Below are 24,762 nucleotides of genomic sequence, written 5' to 3' on the forward strand. Positions count from 1 at the left end.
TACATGTACACCAAGGTCCCTCTGACCCTCTGTACTTCCTAGGGTCCTACCACTCATTGTGTATTCCCTTGCCTTATTTGTCCATCCAAAATGCATCACCTCGCACTTTTCAGGGTTAAATTCCATTTGCCACTTTTCCTCCCATCTGACCAACCCGTTTATATCGTCCTGTAGCCTGAGGCTTTCCTCCTCACAATTTACCATCCCACCAATTTTCGTGTCATCTGCGAACTTACTGATCATACCTTTTACATTCTCATCCAAATCATTTATGTAGATCACAAACAACAAGGGACCCAGCACCGATCCCTGAGGTACCCCACTGGACACAGGCTTCCAGTCACAAAAGCAACCTTCGACCATCACCCTCTGCCTCCTGCCACTCAGCCAGTTTAGGATCCAACGCGCCAAGGCACCCTGGATCCCATGGGCTCTTACCTTCTTGACCAGTCTCCTATGCGGGACTTTGTCAAAAGCTTTACTGAAGTCCATGTAAACCACATCCACAGCATTTCCCTCATCCACCCCCCTAGTCACCCCCTCGAAAAATTCAATCAGATTTGTCAGACATGATTTACCCTTGACAAAGCCATGCTGACTATCCCCGATTAATCCATGCCTCTCCAAGTGGAGACTAATTTTGTCCCTCAGAATTTTTTCCAATAATTTCCCTACCACAGATGTTAGGCTCACTGGCCTGTAATTCCCTGGTTTATCCCTGCTACCCTTCTTGAATAATGGTACTACATTAGCTGTTCTCCAGGCCTCTGGTACATCCCCTGTGGCCAGAGAGGTTCTGAAAATTTGTGTCAGAGCCCCTGCAATCTCCTCCTTTGCCTCCCACAGCAACCTAATAGAGGTCTTTAAAATTATGAAAAATGTTGATAGAGTGGATACAGAGAGAATGTTTCCACTTGTGGGGAAGAGCATAACTAGAGGCCATCAATATCAGATGGTCACCAAGAAATCCAATTGGAAATTCAGAAGAAACTTCTTTACCCAGAGAGTGGTGAGAATGTGGAACTCGCTACCACAGGGAGTGGTTGAAGCAAATAGCATAGATGCATTTAAGGGGAGGCTCGACAAGCATATGAGGGAAAAGGGAATAGAGGGTTCTGCTGATAGATTTAGATGAGGAAAGACGGGAGGAGGTCTGTGTGGAGCATAAACGCCGGCATGGACTGGTTGGGCCGAAAGGCCTGTTTCTGTGCCGTATATCCTATGTAAATAGAGATGAGGGAGACCTTCCTTCAGCCATCCAGAAAAACCCTTAAGCCCCGAAATTTTAGGGAATGTCTTCTGCTGTCTGAAGTATCGTGAAGCAGAACTCCCAGCCATCCATGGACATTGATGCAGACTCCATCCCAAATGGCGGGGTTGGGGTCATTTGCATAACCGCAGCAGGAGATCTGTGCCAATATAAGGGCGCTTCATAGGTGCCCACCTCCGACAGCCAGGAGGAAAGTCAGAACTGCGGCATGCCTCTCCGAAGGTAGGCCTGAGGCATGGGAAGGGCCAAGGTGGAACATCATTTAAATGAATCAAATAAAAGTAGAAAGACTTGCATTTATATAGCGCCTTTCATAGCCACTGGATGTCCCAAAGCGCTTTACAGCCAATGAAGTACTTCTTGAAGTGTAATCACTGTTGTAATGTAGGAAACGCATCAGCCAATTTGCACACAGCAAGCTCCCACAAACAGCAATGTGATAATGACCAGATAATCTGATTTAGTGATGTTGATTGAGGGATAAATATTGGGCAGGACACCGGGAATAGCTCCCCTGCTCTTCTTTGAAATAGTGCCCTGGGATCTTTTACACCCACGTGAGAGAGCAGACGGGGCATTGGTTTAACGTCTCATCTGAAAGACGGCACCTCTGACAGTGCAGCACTCCCACAACACTGCATGGAGTGTCAGCCTCGATTTGTTTTTGTGCTCAAGTCTCTGGAGTGGGACTTGAACCCATGACCTTTAACTGAACTCAGAGGGAAGGGGTGCTACTAACTGAGCCACTGGCTGACAACTCTCTGGTTGCCCACCTCCGACAGCAGGAACCCTAAGGTTCTGATAAAACTACAGCCCAGGGTAATCAATCATAACTGGGATTGAATACCTTTGCCTGCAGAACCTTTGTAAAGGCCCAAATGGAACTCACACCAGCTCTTAGGTGACGTGAGTTCCATTGTGCCCAACAGGGATGAAATTGGCAGAATTATGGGGCTTGGTTTGTCTCTCAAGTCTGTCGTCATGGAGGCAGCCAAACAAATCTTTGCAACATTTGTTCAAGTTGGGCTGGGGACATAATTTTGAATGCAGAAAGTTTTAATATTCTTTTGGTATTGCTACTGAATGAAAGGTAGCAATACCAAGCTAAAACTAAACAAAAATGCTTTGTTACACACATTTTATAATATATGGACATAAGAAAAGTTAGGCTGAGATAAGGCCATTCCCCCCATTGAATCTCATCTTCTAACTCTCCTTCTTAAGGGGCTTGACAGGGTAAATGATGGGAGGATGTTTCCCCTGGCTGGGGAGTCTAGAACTAGGAGTCATAGGGCTGGATATTGTCAGTGTGGGCGGGCTGGGGCGTGTCAGGTGGAAATTGTGTCAGGTGGAAATCGTGTCAGGACCCCGACTCCTAAGTGAAGTGCTGAAAAAGTGCGATTTTCCCCTAATTGGCCAATTGACTTCCTGCGTGTGGGAACCCCTGGTCCAATTAGTCTTCTCATACAGAAAGTCGCCTCCGATGACGTCATCAATGCTGTTGGATTTAAGGCCTGCAAGCAGCCTTGATTCTTCTGGAGACTGCAAAGGCTCTGCAATTTATATGAAGGAGTTGAATTGTGGAAAATGTCAACGATCAAGCAAAAGTGTGCTCCTCAGTTTGATGAGCCCTCCCTCCAAGCTCTGGTGTACGGAGCCAGCTGTAATAAAGGAGGTGCTGTTCCCTTCCTCAGGGAGAAAAAAACCACCCCAGCAGACAAAAGCTGTGTGGCTACAAGTGGCCCAGGTTGTCAACTCCATTTCAATGAGCCGCAGAACCTGGCTGCAATGCAGGAAGAGGTTTCATGACCTTCTCCGCACAGGAAAAGTGAGTATGACTTTCCCATCACCCTCAATCTGATCCCCATCGCCTCTCCTCACCAGCACTCTGCTTTGCCAACCTCTTCCTCCACATCCCACTTGACACTTACATCCCTGCACCCTTACCCATTCCCTCTCTCTCTATGGTCACATTCACTTAACTATTTGACCATGCAGCCCTGACACTTCCTATCACTGTGATACCATGACAACAACTAATTACAACACATAGGGAGGGTCCTTTGTATCCTTCAAAGCATCTATGCTATGCATTCACTACACTCACTCCTTCCATGGTCCATGGAAGAACTTAGTCACAAGGGTATTGAAAACATGGTCATTGTTCAGAATATAATGGCCCAGAAATTCGGGTCTCCACGGCTGAGTACGCGCTGGGTACTCACGCGTGGGCCCGATGGAAGTGCCGGTTTCCTGCATGCACTGCGCATGTGCGGGAAACCGGCACTTCCATTCCTCTGAAAGAAGGGGTTCAGAGGTCGAACGCGTGCGCGGGGGAGTCTGTGCGTGCGCTTTGAACTTACTTTTTTTTTTTTTTTACAGGTTTCTTCGGGAGGGAATTTAGAATTTAGAAATGTAAAAAGCAGGCATAAGGCCTGCTTTTTACAAGGTAAGTGGTCAATGAATTAAAATTAAAACATTTTTTCCACAGGTTTATTATTTTTAAATACTTTAAAGCAAGGTAAGTTTATTTTTAGCCGTTAGAATAAAAAATTATTTTTTTCAAAAATTTTAATTATTGTTTAAAATAGTTATTTAATGTAATTTATACTTTATTTAAAAAGTGTGATTTAAAAAAAAAAATTATTTGAAGGTTTACTGCTATTTTGGGGCCGTAGTATTTATAAGTCTTGACAGGTCTTCCTGTCAATACTTATGAATGGAGCATTCCCTGCTCCGATTGGCTGCCCATGGCCCACGTGATCCTAGGGGACGCATCGAACTAACTGCGCCCCTGGGATACGCAAGCACTGCGCGCCGGGAGTTGGAGCAGGCCCCGGATCGGAATCCCACGGGGCCCTACAGCTCAACTGCCGGCGCGCTAGGTAAGTGCAGGTCGGGGGCTTGCACCCGCGGGAAGCCCCCGACCCGAATTTCTGGGCCAATGACATCACTTGAGGAGCGATGGTCAGATATTGGGCAAACAAAGCAGACCTTCATGCAAGTCCTCTGGAGTAGGACTTCCAGTGCAGAAATGGGTCCTCATGGCCCCCTTGCAGTGTAGCAAGGTGCTGTCAAGCCACTTGCTAGCTCTGAAGTGGGGCTGACCCATGAGAGGGATGTTGGTGGCAGACAACAAGGAAGTGGTGGCTCCTTTTCAAGCGCTCACACGACCATGCCACAGCAAAGCCCTCGGTCAAAGCAGCACCAGAATCCTCACCCAAATGAGATGGGCATCTCAGCCCCTGCACAGCCGTAGGAGCAGCAGACTGTTGGCGAGCCCGCACAGGTTCGCCACCCCAGAGGATGCCCGCCAAAGGCGTCGAGACAGGAGCATCAACAGAGCTAGCAAGGGGCCTCCACATCTGCTGAAGCCACCGGGGAAGCACCATGTAGGAGCACACGTAAGAGGAAGATAAAGAACAAGTAGTCACAAGGGTAGTCACTTGGGTGCTGTGTTGTTTTAATTTTGGACCAGCCATCATTGTGATTGTATTATAAAGTGTTTTGATAGCAAACTGTTGAAGTTGTGGCCTGTGTCATTTCACAAATGGGACTTTCACATTGAGGGCTTAGGGCGCCTTGCGATTATCAGAATGGTGGTCAGAGTGATAGGATTCCGTAGGTTCTTCTCCATTGTCGATGATCTGGTAAGAAGGAGCGAGACTAAAGTGTTTGATTGTGCAGGCTAAGCAAATCTGGCCAGGATGAGTGCGTCCCTTGCATCCCGGGCAGCAATATGGTGGCGCTCTGGTGCCTTCTGGCCTGTGCAGCTTCAGGTGAGTGAGCAGCAGTTTGGCGCTCCTGTTGATGTTCCTGCTGTTGGTGCTGCTGTTGCTCATGGTTCTGCTGCTGGTCTTCATCCGAATCTGATGTCCAGGAGGAAAGGAATTAAATGGTCGCTATGCTTCTGGTATATGCCTCAGTTGAGGAAGCGCTTAGTCAAGGTGGGGAGAGGGGTTTCCAAGGAGGTCACACTGGAGATGGGTGTCAGGTTCCAAACTTCCACAACACTGAGTATGCCTGCTAAAAGTTCCCACAGACCTGAAACAATAAAGTTCTGCCACCTGCAAATGATCATTGGTGAAAACTCCTGCAGTTGTTCGTAAGCAATCCAGTAGTGAGGCCGCCAGGATTACCTGGCGTGTTCCAGAGGAGGCGTGAGGGATGGGGGAAATGTGTTAACATCGGAAAGGCCTCTCAAAATGGGATTATAGAGGCAATTAAGTGGTTGTTAAGGGCCTTAAGGGCCTATCCCACCTCTTGGAGGCGGGATGGAAAGCGGGTCAGAAAACACGCACTTGGGAAAATTGCTCGGAGGCGGGATGGAGGCGGGAACGGGCCCGCCCGCCAGTTTTGCCGATTTTAACAACTCGCACGCCTCCAAACCCGCCTCCTCGGGGCTGGGAAAATTGAGCCCATAGTCTCAGGATAAGGGGTCGACCATTTAGCACTGAAATGAGGAGAAATTTCTTCACTCAAAAGATTGTGAATCTTTGGAATTCTTTACCCCAGAGAGCTGTGGATGCTCAGTCATTGAGTATATTCAAGATAGAGATCAATAGATTTTTGGACTCTAGGGGAATCAAGCAATATGGGGATAGTGCAGGAAGGTGGAGTTAGGTACAAGATCAGCCATGATCTTATTGAATGGCAGAGCAGGCTCGAGGGGCTGAATGGCCTACTCCTGCTCTTATGTTCTTCTAACTCTCCCATCTTAGCATCAAACTAGAAAGTAAGAAGAATGACTTGCATTTCTACAGTGCCTTTCCCAAAGCGCTTTACAGCCAATGAAGTACTTTTGAAGTGTAGTCACTGTTGTAATGCAGCAGCCAATTTGCACACAGCAAGGACCCACAAACTGCAATGAGATAATGACCAGATATTGTTTATTTTAGTGGTGTTGGTTGAGAGATAAAGATTGAACCATTGAGAACTTCCCTGCTCTTCTTCGAAATAGTGCCGTGGGATCTTTTCTGTCCACCTGAGAGAGCAGACGGGGCCTCGGTTTAACATCTCATCCGAAAGACGGCCCGTCCGACAGTGCAGCTCTCCCTCAGCACTGCACTGGAGTGTCAGCCTAGATTTTTGTGCTCAAGTCCCTGGAGTGGGGGCTGTGAATCCACAACCTTCTGACTCAGAGGCGAGAGTGCTGCCCACTGAGCCACAGCTGACAACTATAGTTTAAACTTCCTCAATGGCCCAGAAATTCGGGTCTCCACGGGTGAGTACGCACAGGTTACTCGCCCGTAAGCCCAATGGGAGTGCCGGTTTCCTGCATGCACTGCGCATGTGTGGGAAACCGGCACTTCTGTTCCCCTGAACGAAGGGGTTCAGAGTTCGAACGCGTGCGCAGGAGAGGCTGCGTGTGTGCATCGAACTTAGGTTTGTTTTTTTTTGTTTTTTTTTTACAGGTTTTCCCAGGAGGCTAAGTCTGCAGAAGTTATACATATAAAAAGCAGGCATAAGGCCTGCTTTTTACAAGGTAAGTGGTGAATTAATTAAAATTAAAACATTTTTTCCACAGGTTTATTAATTTTAAATACTTTAAAGCAAGGTAAGTTTATTTTTAGCCCTGTCAGAAAATAAATTAATTTTTTTCAAAAATTTAAATTATTGTTTAAAATAGTTATTTCATGTAATTTATAGTTCCTTTAAAAAATGTGATTTAAAAAAAAAAATTATTTGAAGATTTAGTGATGTTTTGGGGCCCGTAGTATTTATAAGTTTTGACAGCTTTTCCTGTCAAACTTATGAATGGAGCATTCCCTGCTCCGATTGGCTCCCCATGGCCACGTGATCCCAGGGGACGCATCGAACTAACTGCGCCCCTGGGATACGCAAGCACTGCGCACCGGCAGTTGGAGCAGACCCAGGATCGGAATTCCACGCGGGCCCACAGCTCAATGGCCAGCGCACAAGGTAAGTGCAGGTCGGGGGCTTACACCCGCGGGAAGCCCCCAACCCGAATTTCTGGGCCAATGTTTTTTGTCCCTGACGTATTGTTCCAAACTTTCATTAATTTTTAATTACAGAAGATTTTCCTGGTCTGTTTTAATTTGACTTTTCATTAATTTCTACTTATTTTCTACTTATGTCCTCTGGCTCCACTTTGCTGCCGCACTTTGAAGTAATAATCTGGGATCACCATACCTACTCCATTTAATGCTTTACACGCTGTGCTTATTTTTCAGTTGCTGATCTGGTGATGGGTTACTTCAGTTTTAAACAGAGTGAGTTTAAACAGCAGATGGTTATTTATCAAGTCTACCACCCCTTTCGATATGGAACAGACGCATAAGTGGCTCAACTTTGGCTACATATTCTACACGTAACTAATCACAGACAATTTATCAACGTTATGGACCTAAACACCAGCAAGATCTAACCATGAGGATAGCAGCTTTTCCAAGTTCACACTCTTACAATACAGGCTTGCTACAGGCTATTGATTTCGCGGAGGAGAGATTGGGTCGATTGGGCTTATACTCGCTGGAGTTTAGAAGAATGAGAGGGGATCTCATTGAAACTTATAAAATTCTGACAGGACTGGACAGACTAGATGCAGGAAGGATGTTCCCGATGGTCGGGGAGTCCAGAACCAGGGGTCACAGTCTAAGGATAAGGGGTAAGCCATTTAGGACAGAGATGAGGAGGAATTTCTTCACCCAGAGAGTGGTGAACCTGTGGAATTCTCTACCACAGAAGGCCGAAGAGGCCAATCCATTAAATATATTCAAGAAGGAGTTGGATATATTTCTTAAGGCTAAAGGGATCAAGGGATATGGGGAGAAAGCAGGGACAGGGTACTGAATTTGGATGATCAGCCATGATCTCATTGAATGGCGGAGCAGGCTCGAGGGGCTGAATGGCCTCCTCCTGCTCCTATCTTCTATGTTTCTACGTTTCTCTTATTACTTCTTAGTTTTCACATAAAGCGAGCGTTCCTTTTCAGTTTAATCAACACGTTTTCGCTGAAAATGTAGTCTGCGTGTGGCTGTACAAACACGGGGCTTTAGTGTCACAAATCGGCTAGACTTTAAGAAGTGGGTGGAGCCAGCAACAGAAACTAGTCTGAATTAATCAAAGAACGCAGACGCAAAGCTTGTTTATCACCTTATAAACACACAAGGAAACACAAAGCTGCTCCCCTGAATTCATTCATTCTTGCTACATCCTATCTACTGATTAGTTAAATATGTCGAGGGTCATTTTTGTATTGAAGTTCAAAACCAGTTAAATATTTAACCAGCATCGTCAATTGTGAAAACAATTTAGACCAACCGTACTTTCCCACCCGCATAAAGGTTGTTTGAACTGAATGTTGAGATTCTCTCTTTTTTTGTACAGACATAATCATGCTAAACTTTACTGATTTAATTTCCTTCGAAATCATTTACAAATGGTTAATAGTGCAGCCTGGAAGGTGCATCAATAACAAAAGGATAATAAACATCAATGTTTGCTACAAATAGAAAGGTGTGTGTCAGATGAAGTTCGGGTATGTGGCAGACTTTACAGAGGCATGTGCAACGTGAACTCCTCAGCAGAAGTAGTTTCATATCGTGGGGACCTCGACAACGCACTGGCTTTGCTTGGTCCAAGTGTGGCTACGCTGACACATTGTGGCAATAAAGAGTATTGCAGTCATGAAGTTGAAAAATTCTGGTTATATTAATGGCCCGGATTTTGCGGCGGGTAATGACGGCAAGCTGTCAGCGTTCGCTGTCAGTCCCCCTCTGAAACTGACCGTAACGTCAGGATTTAGCGCATTGCGCAGCTAAACGTGGAAATCCTGAAGTTGCGGTCAGTCATTCACTGTCCTGACACAGGCTGTGCTGTGGACACCCCCCCCCCATGGCCGGCAATCAGTGACATCAGTTGAACTGATGAAAACTTGCACTTTTCTGCGCTAATATCGTTGTTACACACCCCATTAAATGTTAAGCCTTGTTGGAATAGGTGTAACTGGGGTTTTAACAGCGTATTGACTGCTGAACAACCGTTCTGGCCCCGAAAAACTAAATTTTATATTTGTGGAATGTCAATTTTCTCCATTATGTTAAAAATTACTAGGTATTTTTTAAAATATATATTTTTAAAAGTTTGTTCATGATAATTCAGCTTCTACCTTAGCCCCATGTGTATATCTCAATCTTTATTTCACTCTCTGTAACATTTTTAAAAAGTGCAGATAATCAGTGCTTTTCATTTCCTGGTTTGCTGCCTGTGCAGATTCTTCAATGTGATTGGCTGCTTAGACAGCTTGATGACATCACTGCTGCTCCACGCTAGGAATCCCCTGTTGACTATGCTACAGTCAATTTCACGTCGAGGAAGCTAAAGTTCTGTCCTCAGAGATCGCGAGATCCCTGTGGGCAGCTTCCTTTGAGGCCAGCGACGATCGCCGTCACTTCGCCGCGGACCGCACATTATGGGCCAATGTCAATTGCAGGTCCACAAACTTTTGATTCCCTGTTTTACAGTAAGTATTTAAAGACAAGTATGTTAGTCATAGGCTCCAGTCAAAAGAATGGGTCATTTTCTAATATCCTGGACTTAGAATGGACAGATTGGGGTAGTCAGAACATATAAGTAGGAGCAGGAGTAGGCCATACTTTGGGGATATCATTAAAAAAGAAAGTTATTTATGAGTGAAAATAAAAACAAATTCACTGAGATAGGAACATAGGAACAGGAGGAGGCCATTCAGCCCCTCAAGCCTGTTCCACCACTCAGCGAGATCATGGCTGACCTGTATCCTAACTCCATCCACCCACCTTGACTCCATATCCCTTAATACCCTTGGCTAGCAAAACCCTATCGATCTCAGATTTAAAATTATTAACTGAGCTAGCATCTACTGCTTTTTGTGGGAGAGAGTTCCACACTTCTACCACCCTTTGCATGAAGAAGTGTTTCCTAACTTCTCTCCTGAATGGCTGGGCTCTGATTTTAAGGTTATGTCTCCTTGTCCTGGACTCCCCCACCAGTGCAAAAGGTTTCGCTCACTCTACCCTCTCAATTCCTTTCAAAATCATAGAAACATAGAAACATAGAAGATAGGGGCAGGAGTAGGCCATTCGGCCCCTCGAGCCTGCTCCGCCAAAATCCTAAAAAATCTCCATCAAATCGACCCTTAAGCTTCTATATTCCAGGGAATGCAAGCCTAGTTTGTGTAATTGCTCCTCATAATCTAACCCTTGGAGCCCCAATAACATTCTGCTGAATCTACACTGTGCTCCTTCCAAGGCCAATACATCCTTTCTAAGGTGTGGTGTCCAGAACCGAACACAGTGCTCCAGGTGTGGTCTAACCAGGGCTTTGTATAGCTGTAGCAAACCGTCCTCCCCTTTATATTCTAGCCCTCTACATATAAAGGCTAACATTCCATTAGGCTTTTTGATTTTTTTTTTTGGAGCTGACCATTATATTTTAGTGATCGGTGTACATGGACTCTTAAATCTCTTTGGACCGCCACTGTTCCTAGCTTTTCACCATTTAAAAAATACTTGGATCTATCATTTTTCAGTCCAAAATGGATGACCTTGTAGCGGTTGGTGTAGATCGCCACTAAATAAGAGAGTTTGACTTCGACGAACTATAAATAAGTTGTTTATTTACAGGAACAGGTTAAATACAACAGGTAAGGTAGCCGGTAAGATGGCTGACTGTAGGAGCACCGTGGTGTAGGTCTTTCCCCAGCAGGGACGCCACGAGGACTAACTAGAAGTTTCCCAGCTCAACTGCCAGCAGGTTCTGAGCTCAACTGCCAGCAGGTTCCAAGCTCAACTGTTGGAAGGTTCCAAGCTCTGATGTCATGAATCAGAGTACAGGAGAGAAGCCTGAGTATAGTAACAGACACATACAGTAAGGTAAGTTAAAGGGAATTATGTATCTCAGTGTAAGGGACAACCGGTGGTACCGCCACATAGGCCCCCCCAGAATTCGCTTTAACGAAAGTCCAAGGATGAGATGGTCTGACGAGCTGGTGGTCTCGGCGGTCGTGCTGTCTTGGCTTGGCGAGCGAGTTCCAAAGATGCTGCTCGTGAGCGGATCCTTACGCACGTCATGGCGAATAAAACGTATCCGTCAGGCGAAGGACCATAGAGACGTGCGAAACAGCAGGCCTTATCAGAGTGACGGGCAGATTGGGCGGACGCGGGCGATGTCTCCGTTGACTGGTGAGCGAAACCTTCAGGAGGCTGGAACGCACGGAACAGTGCGTGCCATAATGCTACGACATTAACAGAACGGAGGGTGAAGAGTTGCTGTGTTGATCTGTGATCAGAGCAACTTCCACGTGTTGATCGCGGCCGCAGGATGCCCGTTGGACCCGTCCTCGATGTATACAGCTTCAATAGACATTTGCATTTGTTTAAAGGGAAAACTGGAGAAAGGGTGGCAACGGTCCAGGTTGTTGTTGCTTTCAGGGGGGGTTAACTCTGCCTGGAGGGGGCAACACTTGTAACAGTTGTAGATTTAGGAGAAAACAGCCAGGAGGGCGGCACGCCTTTTGTTCACGCCGAATCGTGTAGTAGGTAACACAACCAGCAGGCTGACGGGCTGGTGCGTCGTTGGCGGGGAACGAGTCTTCGTGTTTCATGAGGGATGGGTCCTCGTGGTTCGCGGGGGTGAGTCCTCGTGGTATCCCCGCAGGGCGCGCTCCGATTTTGTGGGCCCGAACATGCTGTACCCTGCGCTTGGAGAGATGTATACTTGCTGTTGCTTTGGACATAGAGGCGGACGATCCGTGTGGCGGTAGGAAAGACGAGTACGGGGACCGTGAGCAAGTGCGTGGTCGGCGCCGCATCGATGTTCTCGTTGAACGGGGCTTCTACCGGTATAAAGCACGAGGGAGACTGTGGCTCCCTGGATTGCGGTGGCGACAGCAAAACGACTGGTGCTTCCATGGCGTGCTTCTTTTGTGAAAATTGCTCACAAAAAACGAGGTCCGGTTGAGTTTTGTCCGTGTCAAATGGGATCTGCTCCAGACTGCGCTTACCTTGCAAATACGTTCGCAAAGACAGGGTCGCCTTTGGAGGAATGAGGTGGTTGCCGTTCCGTGGTTGTTCGTCGGTTGTGCGTCAGTCGTCTTGTGGGAAGACGAGATTCAGGCTACGCGTTGCTACCGTGAAAATCGTTCACGGATACGGGGTCATCAATTGTAGTGTTGGAATTGATGAGCTCCCGTACTCATGTCGTTGGGTCACCAATGTAGCGATTGGTGTTCGTCGGTCGTCTTCTGTGAAGACGAGGGTCAGGCTGCGCGTTGCTACCGTGAAAATCGTTCACAGATACGGGGTCACCAATTGTAGTGTAGGAATTGATGAGCTCCCATACTCACGTCGTTGGGTCACCAATGTAGCGGTTGGTGTAGATCGCCACTAAATAAGAGAGTTTGACTTCGACGAACTATAAATAAGTTGTTTATTTACAGGAACAGGTTAAATACAACAGGTAAGGTAGCCGGTAAGATGGCTGACTGTAGGAGCACCGTGGTGTAGGTCTTTCCCCAGCAGGGACGCCACGAGGACTAACTAGAAGTTTCCCAGCTCAACTGCCAGCAGGTTCCGAGCTCAACTGCCAGCAGGTTCTGAGCTCAACTGTTGGAAGGTTCCGAGCTCTGATGTCATGAATCAGAGTACAGGAGAGAAGCCTGAGTATAGTAACAGACACATACAGTAAGGTAAGTTAAAGGGAATTATGTATCTCAGTGTAAGGGACAACCGGTGGTACCGCCACAACCTCACATTTAGCTGTGTTGAAATCCATCTGCCAAAGTTTTGCCCACTCACTTAATCTATCAGTGTCTCTTTGTAATTTTATGCTCCCGTCTACATTACTTACTATGCCACCAATCTCCTAACCAGGTCAATAATTTGCCTTCAATTCCATGAGCTTTCATTTTTTTCGCTAACAGTCTCTTATGTGGAACTTTATCAAACGCTTTCTGGGAATCCATGTAAACTACGTCCATAGACATTCGTCTGTCTACTGTAATAAAAACAGAAAATGCTGGAAATACTCAGCAGGTCAGGCAGCATCTATGGAGAGAGAAACAGAGTTAACGTTTCAGGTCGATGACCTTTCGTCAGACCCCTGTCTACTACTTTAGTTACTTCCTCAAAAAATGCAACTAGATTCATTAGACATGTTGGCTTTCTCTATTCAGCTCAAATGTCTCTAGGTGCTCAGTCACTCTGTCCTTAATTATAGATTCCAATAACTTCCCCACAACAGATGTTAGACTAACAGGTCTATAACTTCCTGGTCTCTGCCCCTTCCCCCCCCCCCCCCTTACATTGATGGCCTGATAGGGGTTACCGGAGGTTCTGGCAACCCCTAAGACCATCCTAGAAAATGAAGCTCGAGGCCGGGTCCCTGCATATCTGGGACCTGGCTAAGTTTATAATTAATTACAATGAAGCCAGTTGTAGGACCCTGGTACAATTTTCAGGTACCAATGTGTCGAAGCATACATCACGCATGCTCTGCCCAGTGGTACAGGACCTAGAGCGGCCTAACCAGGGATCCTCAAAGGCTGCTCTGGAAACAATGCCGAAGCTGAGGTGCCACTGATTTTTGTGGGGCCTTGAATGCTCCTCCTGGCTCCACCAAAATCTTCCCACTAGTTGCCGGCTGCTCAGTGGCATTCTCGGGATAGCCCCCACACCCCCCTCCCCCCTTTAAGGTTTGACTTCCTGCTCGTCTTCGCAGAGAAGTTTGCTGATGACGCAAAGCTATATGGGCAGATAAGAAGTAGAAAGGATATTGATTATCTTCTTAGACCAGTTATGTAGATGGGTTTAAACAGCAGTGGGTTTCAATACGGATAAGTGTATAATAACAGGAAAAAAAGTAAATAAGTGCATTACATGAAAGGATGTCCATTGGCAGAGACTGAAATTAAAAGAATTTGTTACTGATCACCAATCATATCCTGAAAGCATCCAGTCAGCCAGAAGCAGTTATCATTAAAACAAATCAGGTACTGTGAGTGCATCTAGAAAACACTGGGCACAAGCCAAGACAAGTTATACGGATATAGCAAAGACCAGTTTGAAGTCAATTCTGCAGTATGAAACATAGGAACAGGAGAAGGCCATTCAGCCCCTCGAGCCTGTTCCGTCATTCAATGAGATCATGGCTGATCTGATGGGGAGCAGTTTTAGCTACCTGGCCTCAAAAAAAATTAGGGGAATTTTGCCAGCGCTCAGGGGGCGGGTTTGGAGGTGGGACATCCAGTAAAATTGCAAAGATTGACAGCGGGTCCCGAACCCGCTGTCAATCAGCCTCCAAACAATCTTCCTGGGTGTCGGGTCCCCAATTTGCGCATGGACCCGACATCTAGCAGCGGGAAGAGGATTATAGACACTTAACTGCTTGTTAACAGGTAGTTAACAGGCAGTTAAGAGGCTTTTTCCAATTTTGACAGGTGTACTGCGGGCTTCCCGACGTCTGGACACCACACCAAGGTAAGTGTGGTGTTCTGTGAGTCTACTGTAATGTTTCTTCATTGATGACAGCTGCAGAAGTGGTGTGAAGGATCCAATGGTACACTGGTGAGTTTCAGAGGTAAGAACATGTTGGGAAAATCATTTTTAATGTATTTAGACTCTTCTGTAGGTAACAAGGTTTGAAGTGTTTGTGTAGTCCCACCTCATTGGGAGAACCTCTCTCACCAGTGACAGATCGCTTCTTTAACCTCACCTGCAGCTGCCATCTGTTCTAGCCTAAGGAGGAAGTCACTGGAGATCCTGGGTGCAATGGCTCACCTTTGTACAGTGATTGTCAGTGTTTGCAGCACCTCAATGCTGTCAAACACTGAAAAATCACCTGTCAAAAAAATTGAGCGTGGCCCCTTTAAGAAAACCAGCAGATGACGTGTCATCAACTGACGTCATCTGACACTGGCTTTCTCCTAATTGGCCGGCAAGCCCACATGGCGGGCTTAACAAGGCCAATTGATGCAAAATAGCATCTGTGCGTCAGACGTCATTGGGAGCGAGATTGGAACCCGGAAGGAAGCTGTCCCGCCCCTAGGCCGCACCGAAAGGTAAAATCCAGTTCATAGTCACAATAGGCTTCAAGCCTCAGGGGACCAAGCTTAGAAGAAAAGCTCAAGCGACTGGAGGCATTCAAGCATTGGAGTCAATGCAGAGAAGAGCCGAGCCATGAGGCCGATGCCCAGTGTCTGAGCTGTAAGTCTGGAGAAACTTGGGTATTTCAGTCTGGTAAGGAGGCATCAGGTGGACATGCAGGAAGATAGTCAAGACGGCAGGGGAAAGGAGGGGAAGGGGAGGGGAAGGGAAGGGGAAGGGAGCAGATGGGATGGGAAGGGAAGGAACTCAAGATATCAATGGACTGGTCAGATGGCAGAACAGTGGCAAATGGAATTCAATCTGGAAAACTGTGAGGTAATGCATTTGGGGAGGGCTAACAAGGCAAGGGAATATATTATAAATGGTAGGACACTGAGAAGTGCAGAAGATCAGAGGGACCTTGGAGTGCATGTCCATAGATCCCTGAAAGTAGCAGGACAGGTAGATAAGGTGGTTAAGAAGACATAAGAGCAGGGGGGTTATGCTTGAACTGTATAAAACACTAGTTAGGCCGCAGCTAGAATACTACATGCAGTTCTGGTCACCACATTACAGGAAGGATGTGATTGCACTAGAGAGGGAGTGCAGAGGAGATTTACGAGGATGTTGCCTGGGCTGGGGAATTTTAGCTATGAGGAAAGATTGGATAGGCTGGGGTTGTTTTGTTTGGAAGAGAGGAGGCTGATGGGAAACCTAATTAAGGTGTATAAAATTATGTGGGGCCCAGATAGAGTGGATAGGAAGGGCCGATTTCCTTTAGCAGAAGGGTCAGTAACCAGGGGACATAGATTTAAAGTAATTGGTCGGAGGTTTAGAGAGGATTTGAGGAGAATATTTTTCACCCAGTGGTAGGGGTCTGGAACTCACTGCCTGAAAGGGTGGTAGAGGCAGAGACCCTCATCGCATTTAAAAAGTACTTGGATATGCAGTTGAAGTGCCGTAACCTACAGGGCTACGGACCAAGAGCTGGAAAGTGGGATTAGGGTGGAGAGCTCCTTTTCGGCCGGCACGGACAAAATGGGCCGAATGGCCTCCTTCTGTGCTGTAAATTTTTATGATTCTATGAAGTGTAAAACTAGATTTTTGTGCTCAAGTCTCCTGGAGTTGGGCTTGAACTCACAACTTTCTGACGAAGAGGCAAGAGTGCTATCACTGAGCCACGAGAAAAGCACTTTAGGATGTCCTGAGATCATGAAAGGCGCTATATAAATTTTAAACTTTACTTTTATTTCTTTTCTTCTAATTTATTTACTTGTGGAAATGTGACTGGCTGGAATAAAAGCCAACCAAAGAATTCAGTCGGTATGTATTTGACAGTCTGGCATGGGAAACTGAAAGCTTTACACTGGGTAATGTTAATGGGCTGCTATCCTGAGGTTAGGGGTTAAGAGACAAAGTGGGAAGTGTTCCACTCCCCAGCTCTAACACCCTTCCCCTTGAAGAGCATGCAATTCCTCAAACGTCCCCCCCAAAATAATTACATGTATAAAAAAATAGACGTCTCATCCTCAACAAAAACAAGTGAGCTAACTGAGATTTGTGCAGCGCGTGTTTAGAAGCTATTTCTGGAAATGCTGACACTAATTGTTTTTTTATAGTTTTGCTGCTGTTTAAAATTTATAAAGCGAAGTATGAGTCGCCGTTCAAAGTCAGATCTTGGGGCAGCTCCCTGGGGGACAAGAAGCCGACATATTATTCGTCATGTCTGAGAATTGCGGTTCTACGGTTTCTTGTGCTCCCCAAGGACCCTCTCACACGTAGTGCATGTGCCACAAGTCACTCTGCACCAGAGATAACGCTCCCATCAAAAATGGTTCTACACACAATTGTCAGCGTAATAGATAACTGTCCAATACTGTGCTATTGTAATTACCCTAGTGATAGGGTTAGATGAAGAGGGGTGGGAGGAGGCTCATGTGGAGCATAAACAGCAGTATGGACCAGTTGGGTCGAATGGCCTGTTTCTGTGCTGCACACTCTATGTGACCTGAGAATGGCACCAGCTCTTAGGGCACTGAATACACTATACGACCTGTGTGATGGATTCCAACTACTGAATTCAAAGCAAACATGATCGGCTTGTCATGAAATAATTATAAATGGGATGTCTTTTACTTCCTTCATTTTGTATAACTAGCGTCTCTCCTATGGCTTTGTTTATATAGAAAAGAAAGAACTTGCATTTATATAGTGCCTCTCACGACCCCGGGATATCGCAAAGCGCTTTACAGCCAATGATTGAAGTGTGGACACTGTTGTAAGGTAGGAAAGTAGGGAATAGTAGCAGCTTCTTTCAGTGGCAGCATTCTTAACTCTGAGGTCATGGGTTCAAACACCGCCCCCCCCCCACCTCCAGGACTTGACCACATGATGTAGAGTAACACTTCAGTGTAGTCATAAGGGAATGCTGTATTGTTGGAGGTGCTGTCTCTCAGATGAGCTGGTAAACAGAGTGCCTGGGGGTGAAATTGGACTTGGTCGGTAGTGCAAAATGGGCACTGACGAATCGGTAGCCCATTTTATACCCCACCCAATTATCTTTTCCACCGCCAAGTCGCTATCACCTGTTTTGAGCTACCGCGAAAGACCAATTTCATCCCTGCCTGTTCAAGTGGATGGTGAAGATCCCACGGCACCGTTCAAAGGAGAGCGGAGGAGTTTTCTTTCCGGCCCCAGCCAACATTGATCTCTTAAGCAACACCACCAAAAATAAATAACAGGTTAGCTGGTCATTTATCTCATTGCTGTTTGTGGGATTGGGCTGCGTGAAAATTGGTTGCTGCGTTTGCCTGCATAGCAGCAAGTGATTACACTTCAGAAAAAGGAATGAATCGGCTGTGAAGCACTTTAAGATATCCCGAGGAGCTATATTAATGAAATATCATTCGCTGTCTCCCAGCTGTCTGTAATTAAAATGTCTGTATTTCATGAATAATGTCTACGTGTGACTCCAGTCTCACAATCTGCGGTTGTCTCTCAATGTTCCCTGACGTGTACTAGTATAAAAAATGCTACTGGCAAAAAGGGATGGGCATTAAATGCAGCCTTATTCACAAAATTAAGAAAAACATCAGGGCCACTGATTTAGAGTGACTGTGAATAAATCAAATTCTATTTTTAGCGTTTGAACTGCACATCTCTGTCCATGGAAACTGTACATGAGTGACCTTTATTAGAGATACATAGATAGAGAGAGAGATACATAGATAGAGAGAGAGAGATACATAGATAGAGAGAGAGATACATAGATAGAGAGAGAGATACATAGGTAGAGGGAGAGATACATAGATAGAGAGAGAGATACATAGATAGAGAGAGAGAGATACATAGATAGAGAGAGAGATACATAGATAGAGAGAGAGATACATAGATAGAGAGAGAGATACATAGATAGCGAGGGAGATACATAGATAGAGAGAGAGATACATAGATAGAGAGAGAAATACATAGATAGAGAGAGAGATACATAGATAGCGAGAGAGATACATAGATAGAGGGAGAGATACATAGATAGAGAGAGAGATACATAGATAGCGAGGGAGATACATAGATAGAGAGAGAGATACATAGATAGAGAGAGAAATACATAGATAGAGAGAGAGATACATAGATAGAGAGAGAGATACATAGATAGAGAGAGAAATACATAGATAGAGAGAGAGATAAAAGAAAGACTTGCATTTATATAGCGCCTTTCACAACCACCGGACGTCTCAAAGCGCTTTACAGCCAATGAAGTACTTTTGAAGTGGAGTCACTGTTGTAATGTGGGAAATGCGGCAGCCAATTTGCACACAGCAAGGTCCCACTAACAGTAATGTGACAATGACCAGATAATCTATTTGTGTTATGTTGGTTGAGGGATAAGTATTGGCCAGGACACTGGGGATAATTCCCCTACTCTTCTTCAAAATAGTGCCATGTGATCTTTTACGTCCACCTGAGAGAGCAGACGGGGCCTCGGTTTAACGTCTCATCCGAAAGACGGCACCTCCGACAGTGCAGCACTCCCTCAGCACTGTGCTGGAGTGTTAGCCTAGCTTTATGTGCTCAAGTCCCTGGAGTGGGACTTAAGCCCACAACCTTCTGACTCAGAGGCGAGTGTGTGACCCACTTTTTTTTAATAAATATACTTTATTGAACATTAAGAACATTTACAACATCTTGATCAATTCATTGTATGATACAAATCAATTCCGCCGCTCTGTACAGCCATTCCGCCACCACATTTTAACATCAAAACCTGAAGTTTAATTTGTCTCCTGTAACATATATTAATCGATTGTACTTTAAAATTGGTTGTAAAATACTATCCTTAAATTCCTTTCTGAATAAAACATCCACAGAGCCTTATAATGATCTTTTAGCTTATATTTAAAATACTCTTTTAGATTGATTCTCCTCCCCTTAAAAAACAGAGCATTCCTTCTTTGCACAATCACGAATCTAGCCAAATTGAACATTAAATTAATTGCCACTCCGCTAGACTCGGGCAGACTCTCCTGCAATCCCCATCTCAAAATTGAGTCCCACGGGATTCCCATTCTCGCTCTTCGGTCCCCACCCAGCAAAAAAGCTTCACATAACTGTCGAACATAGTACTTAAAGTCATTTAACTGCGGACATAACACCAGTAAATGGGACAGAGTCTCATCCCATGTCCTACACACTGGGCAAGTTGCCGCCTCCACTCATCCAATCTTGCACAAGACCGTCATGGTAAAAATCCGGTTATGAGCCAATTTGAAATCCAGTTCAATCCACTCTGGACATTTAAAATTCGCCCACACTCCCTTCCAAATCCTATTGAAGTCCAGCTGTGGGTATATACTCTGCCAAAACTCCTGACCAGCAGGTGTCTTGAATCTCCATTCTCTAAATACCTCATAGAAATCTCGAGTATTACAGTTGTTAAATTGGACCAACTTAGACAGCACGGTGGCATAGTGGTTAGCACTGTTGCCTCACAGCGCCAAGGACCCGGGTTCAAATCCGGCCTCGGGTGACTGTCTGTGTGGAGTTTGCACATTCTCCCCGTGTTTGCGTGGGTTTCCTCCGGGTGCTCCGGTTTCCTCCCACAGTCCAAAGATGTGCGGGTTAGGTTGATTGGCTATGATAAATTGACCCTTAGTGTTAGGGGGATTAAATACGTGGGGTTACGTGTTGGTGTAGGGGTTACGGGGATCGGGTGGGATATGTGTCGGTGCAGGCTTGATGGGCCGAAATGGCCTCTATCTGCACTGTGGGGTTTCTGTGATTCTGTGATCTCTCCCCCTTTCTCCAGTACAAAGCTTGGAAAAGCAGGACGCATTTTACTTCCTTTGGAGATTTCCGCATTTATTTCTTCCATCCAATCCTGTGGCATTGCCCTCACAATCTTCTCATACATAATTCCTATTGCTTTTTCCTCTACCTCCTGATCCTCCTCCCACACCATGTCCCTCACTATCGCTTCCGGCAACCAACCTAGAATCACCTCGTATAATAAATCTTTCACAGATATAATCCCAGCTTTTATAAAAGCTTGATTAAATAAAACCTCTCCTTCGATGTTGACCCACCTGTTCAAAAATAAGGGCTGTTCTAAAAATTCCTCAGCCCTCTTGGGCATAAACTGCACATTTTTTAAAAATTTGGGCCAAGTCTCTACAACCCCCTTATAAAACCTAGGGAGAAGTTTAATCGATTTCAATAACATATTATTGTATTCCATATACAATATCCCCTGCCCTCCTATCCCACTTCGTTTTAAAAAATGCTCAAAACAACTCTTCCAAAAACTTGTATTTGACTTCTGAAGAAATCTCTTCACCCATTTGATTCTAAAGGATTTTTTCTTCAAATCAATATCTGGGAAATTCAGTCCTCCCTGCTTTCTCCGTCCAATGATGGTATTGTAAGCCACCAAGGCTGGTTTCCCTTCCCATAAAAACCTCACACAAGCCTCTTGGATGGACTTTTCCGCCCACTCAGGAATATCCTCCACCGTCAATAAGTACCATAGCTTAGATAGCAGGAGGGCAGACACCAATGTTGCTCTTCCTTGCACTTTCAACCACCTTCTTTCCCATCTTCCCAAAATCTTTTTAATTTTCATAACCTTCGGTTCCCAATTTAATCGATCCACTTTATCCCTGTCTTTCTTGCACCTCATATGCACCCCCAGAACTTCCAAAACCTCCACCACCTTAAAGGGACATTCCCCCAACCATTCCCCCCTACCCCTCCCTGCAACCAAGCATTGGGACTTACTATAATTCACACTGGCTCCTGAAGCTCTACAATATTCCTCCACTACATCCATAGCTTTCCTCACTGACTCCCCATTTCTCAATGTTAAGGTTGTGTCATCTGCATATTGGTATATCACCGACACCAGCCCAGAACTGGGGACCACAATCCCAGGTACACCTTGTTTCTTTCGCATCATGTAACCTAATGCTTCTGCAACCAATGTGTACAACAATGGGGACAGGGGACAACCCTGTCTCACTGATCTCTGTATCGGAAAATACTTGGATAAAAAACCATTACATTTAACACAGCTAAATATGTTTGAATAAAAAATCCTTATCCACTGAATGAAATTTTCCTTGAAACCAAATGCTTCCAAAACCTTCAATAAAAACTCATGAGAGACCCTATCAAAGGCTTTCTCTTGATCTATCTTTAATACATATAAGCCTCCCTCCCACGCTCTTCCATGAGCTCTATCGCATCTCGGATTGAGACCACAGAGTCTGCGATGTCCCGGCCTATGACTCCATAGGACTGAGAGGGCCAAACTATCTGCGGTAACACCTCCTTCAAATGATTTGCCATAACCCTCGCCAAGATCTTATAATCCACATTTAATAATGTGATGGGCCTCCAATTCTTCAGATCCCGTCTATCCCCTTTATTTTTATAAGCTAAGCTTATGATCACTCTCCTCATAGATGGGGCCAGGCTTCCCTCAATTTTAGTTTCCTTAAAAACTTCTACAAGCAATGGACTTAAAATCTCGCAAAATTCTTTATAAAATTCTGCACTTAGTCCATCGGACCCTGGGCTTTTCCCCCCCTTCATTCCACTTATTGCTACTTTTATTTCCGCTAAACCTACTTCTTTGTCACACATGCTTCTCTCATCCTCCTTTAAACCCTCTTCAATAAAAGCAGTAACCTTCTCCATCGCCAAATTGGAAATGTCTTCTTTAATATATAACTCTTGATAAAAGCTGCTAGCCGCCTCTAAAATTTCCCCACTTTCATGAATGATCTTCTCCCCAACCTTCAACTATTCAATTAACGATAATCTCTGTCGCAGCTTTTCTTGCTCTAGAAAATATCTAGTGCATCTTTCGCCCTCCAATGCATCTCTAGCCTTTGCACGGAGAATGGCCCCCTTGCATTTTTCAACTTGCAATAATTCCCACTCTTCCTTTAGCACCCGGAACTTACTCTCCGCTCCCTTATCCCCTCCGTCAACTGCTTTACAGACTTCCGTAAACCTTTTATTTATATTCTCTTCTCAACACTGGTTAGCTGCCGCCCTCTTTTTCCCATAACATACCGAAAAAACTTTTACCTCATATTTGAAATTATCCCACCAAACTCTTCTTTCTTTCAAGAACAAAGGTTCCTTCCGAGCATCCTTTATTATATTTATAATCCCTTCTTTATAAGCAATTTCTTTCAGGTATTGATTGTTTAAAATCCACACCCCTGAACCGATCTTAACTCTGCTGTTCCTAATTCTAAGAACCAAAGCCGAGTGATCACTAAAAAATACTTTTTTATAATAAATCTCCATCACCTCAGAACTTAACCCTTCCCGCATTAACACAAAATCTATTCGGCTCTGTTTTAAAACATCACCCACCCAACCTGATCTGGAGAACTCCCTTTTTATGGGGTTCCGGTCCCTCCATAAGTCTCTCAAATTTCAATTGGCCATCATTTTTACAATCATCTCTCTGGAGTTATCATCCTTAAAGGTCATATGGGCGGAAATGTCCATCCGAGATAAAAATACATTAAAATCCCCCACAATACAAGGATTTTCCATCTCTGCCGCTTCAGTGAATAACCCCCAAAAAAACTTGCGACGCTGCGATGTCCCGGCCTATGACTCCATGCATAGATATTAAAGAGATCGCAATTAAATCCCTCCATTTTTACACTTAGCCGCAAAAATCTCCCCTCAGCGTCCTTGTCCATTAAGGCAACGTTCTCTTTTATGGACGGACTCACCAAAACAGCCACCCCTCTACGGTTATTATTTGCACAACTTGCAAACACCTCTCCCTTCCAAACCTTCTGAACTCTTTCTAGGATATCCTCATCCCAAAAGGTTTCTTGCAGACACAACAAGTCCGTACCTTTAAAACCCTGCAACAACTGCTGCAATTTCTTCTCACCCCTCAGTCCGTTCACATTAATCGAGACCAATGTAATCATGGCTCCAAAGAAGGGAAGTATGCCTGATAATCTCCCCATCATTTAATCTCTGGCCCTTCCCTCCTCACATGCTCCTTCCCAACTTCTCGGGCAGCTGTTGCTTTTTTCTGCAGCCTCCGACTCTTTTTCCCCTCCTGTTTAAACTTTCCCTGCTGTTTCAGCCTCTTCTTTGCATTAAGTTTGGGCCCAGGAGCTGCCCTTCCGCCCTCCTTCTATCCCTCACTAACCTTTCCCTTTCCACATGATGCCACCCCACCCCCGACTTCCATGTCTCTGTCCCCCTCTAATTCCTCACACTCAAGCTCTTCTGCAACCCCCTGTGCCTGCTCCCCGTCAGATACTTCATCTCCCATAGAGAGTCTTCCTGCTATCGCAGTTTCTCCCACTGTGCCGCTCCCTTTGACCACATCTCCACCTCTGACCCTTGCACCCTGTTCCCTCTCTCCATGGGACAATGGCGCACCTAAATTGTTCCCTTCTGATGTCTCTATCTCGCCGATCCCATCCTGCTGTCCCTTTAAGGCTCCTGCTTCTTGCTCCCTCTCCCCTTCCTGCCCCCTCCCGCTCACCAAGGTGTCCGACTCCCCGCCTCTCCCCGGAGCACCCACATCCACCACACACCCCGCTCCCGCCTCCTCTCCCCCCGCAGCCACCAGACTCCCCAGGGGGAGCCGAACTGCACTAAGGCTCGAGTCTGCACTTGACCCTCGCTGCCCGCTGCTGTCTTTGTTCCCCTCCACAGCACTCAGCATGTTTTCCACCATCTCCATCCCGTCCTCTGCTCCGCCATCCTCTGCCTCTTCCTGTGCTCCTTTCTCCTTCATTTTACCGGCTGTGTCCTCCGACTGCACCGCTCCTCCGACCGTTCCACTCTCATCTCCTTCCCCTTCTCCCATCTCCTCATCACTCATATCGCTCCCTTCTGCCACACACTCACAGCGGGTGG

Source organism: Somniosus microcephalus, chromosome 10 (genome assembly GCF_052327205.1).
Source record: "Somniosus microcephalus isolate GS21.2 chromosome 10, FLI_Smic_1.0, whole genome shotgun sequence".
Lineage (NCBI taxonomy): Eukaryota > Metazoa > Chordata > Chondrichthyes > Squaliformes > Somniosidae > Somniosus > Somniosus microcephalus.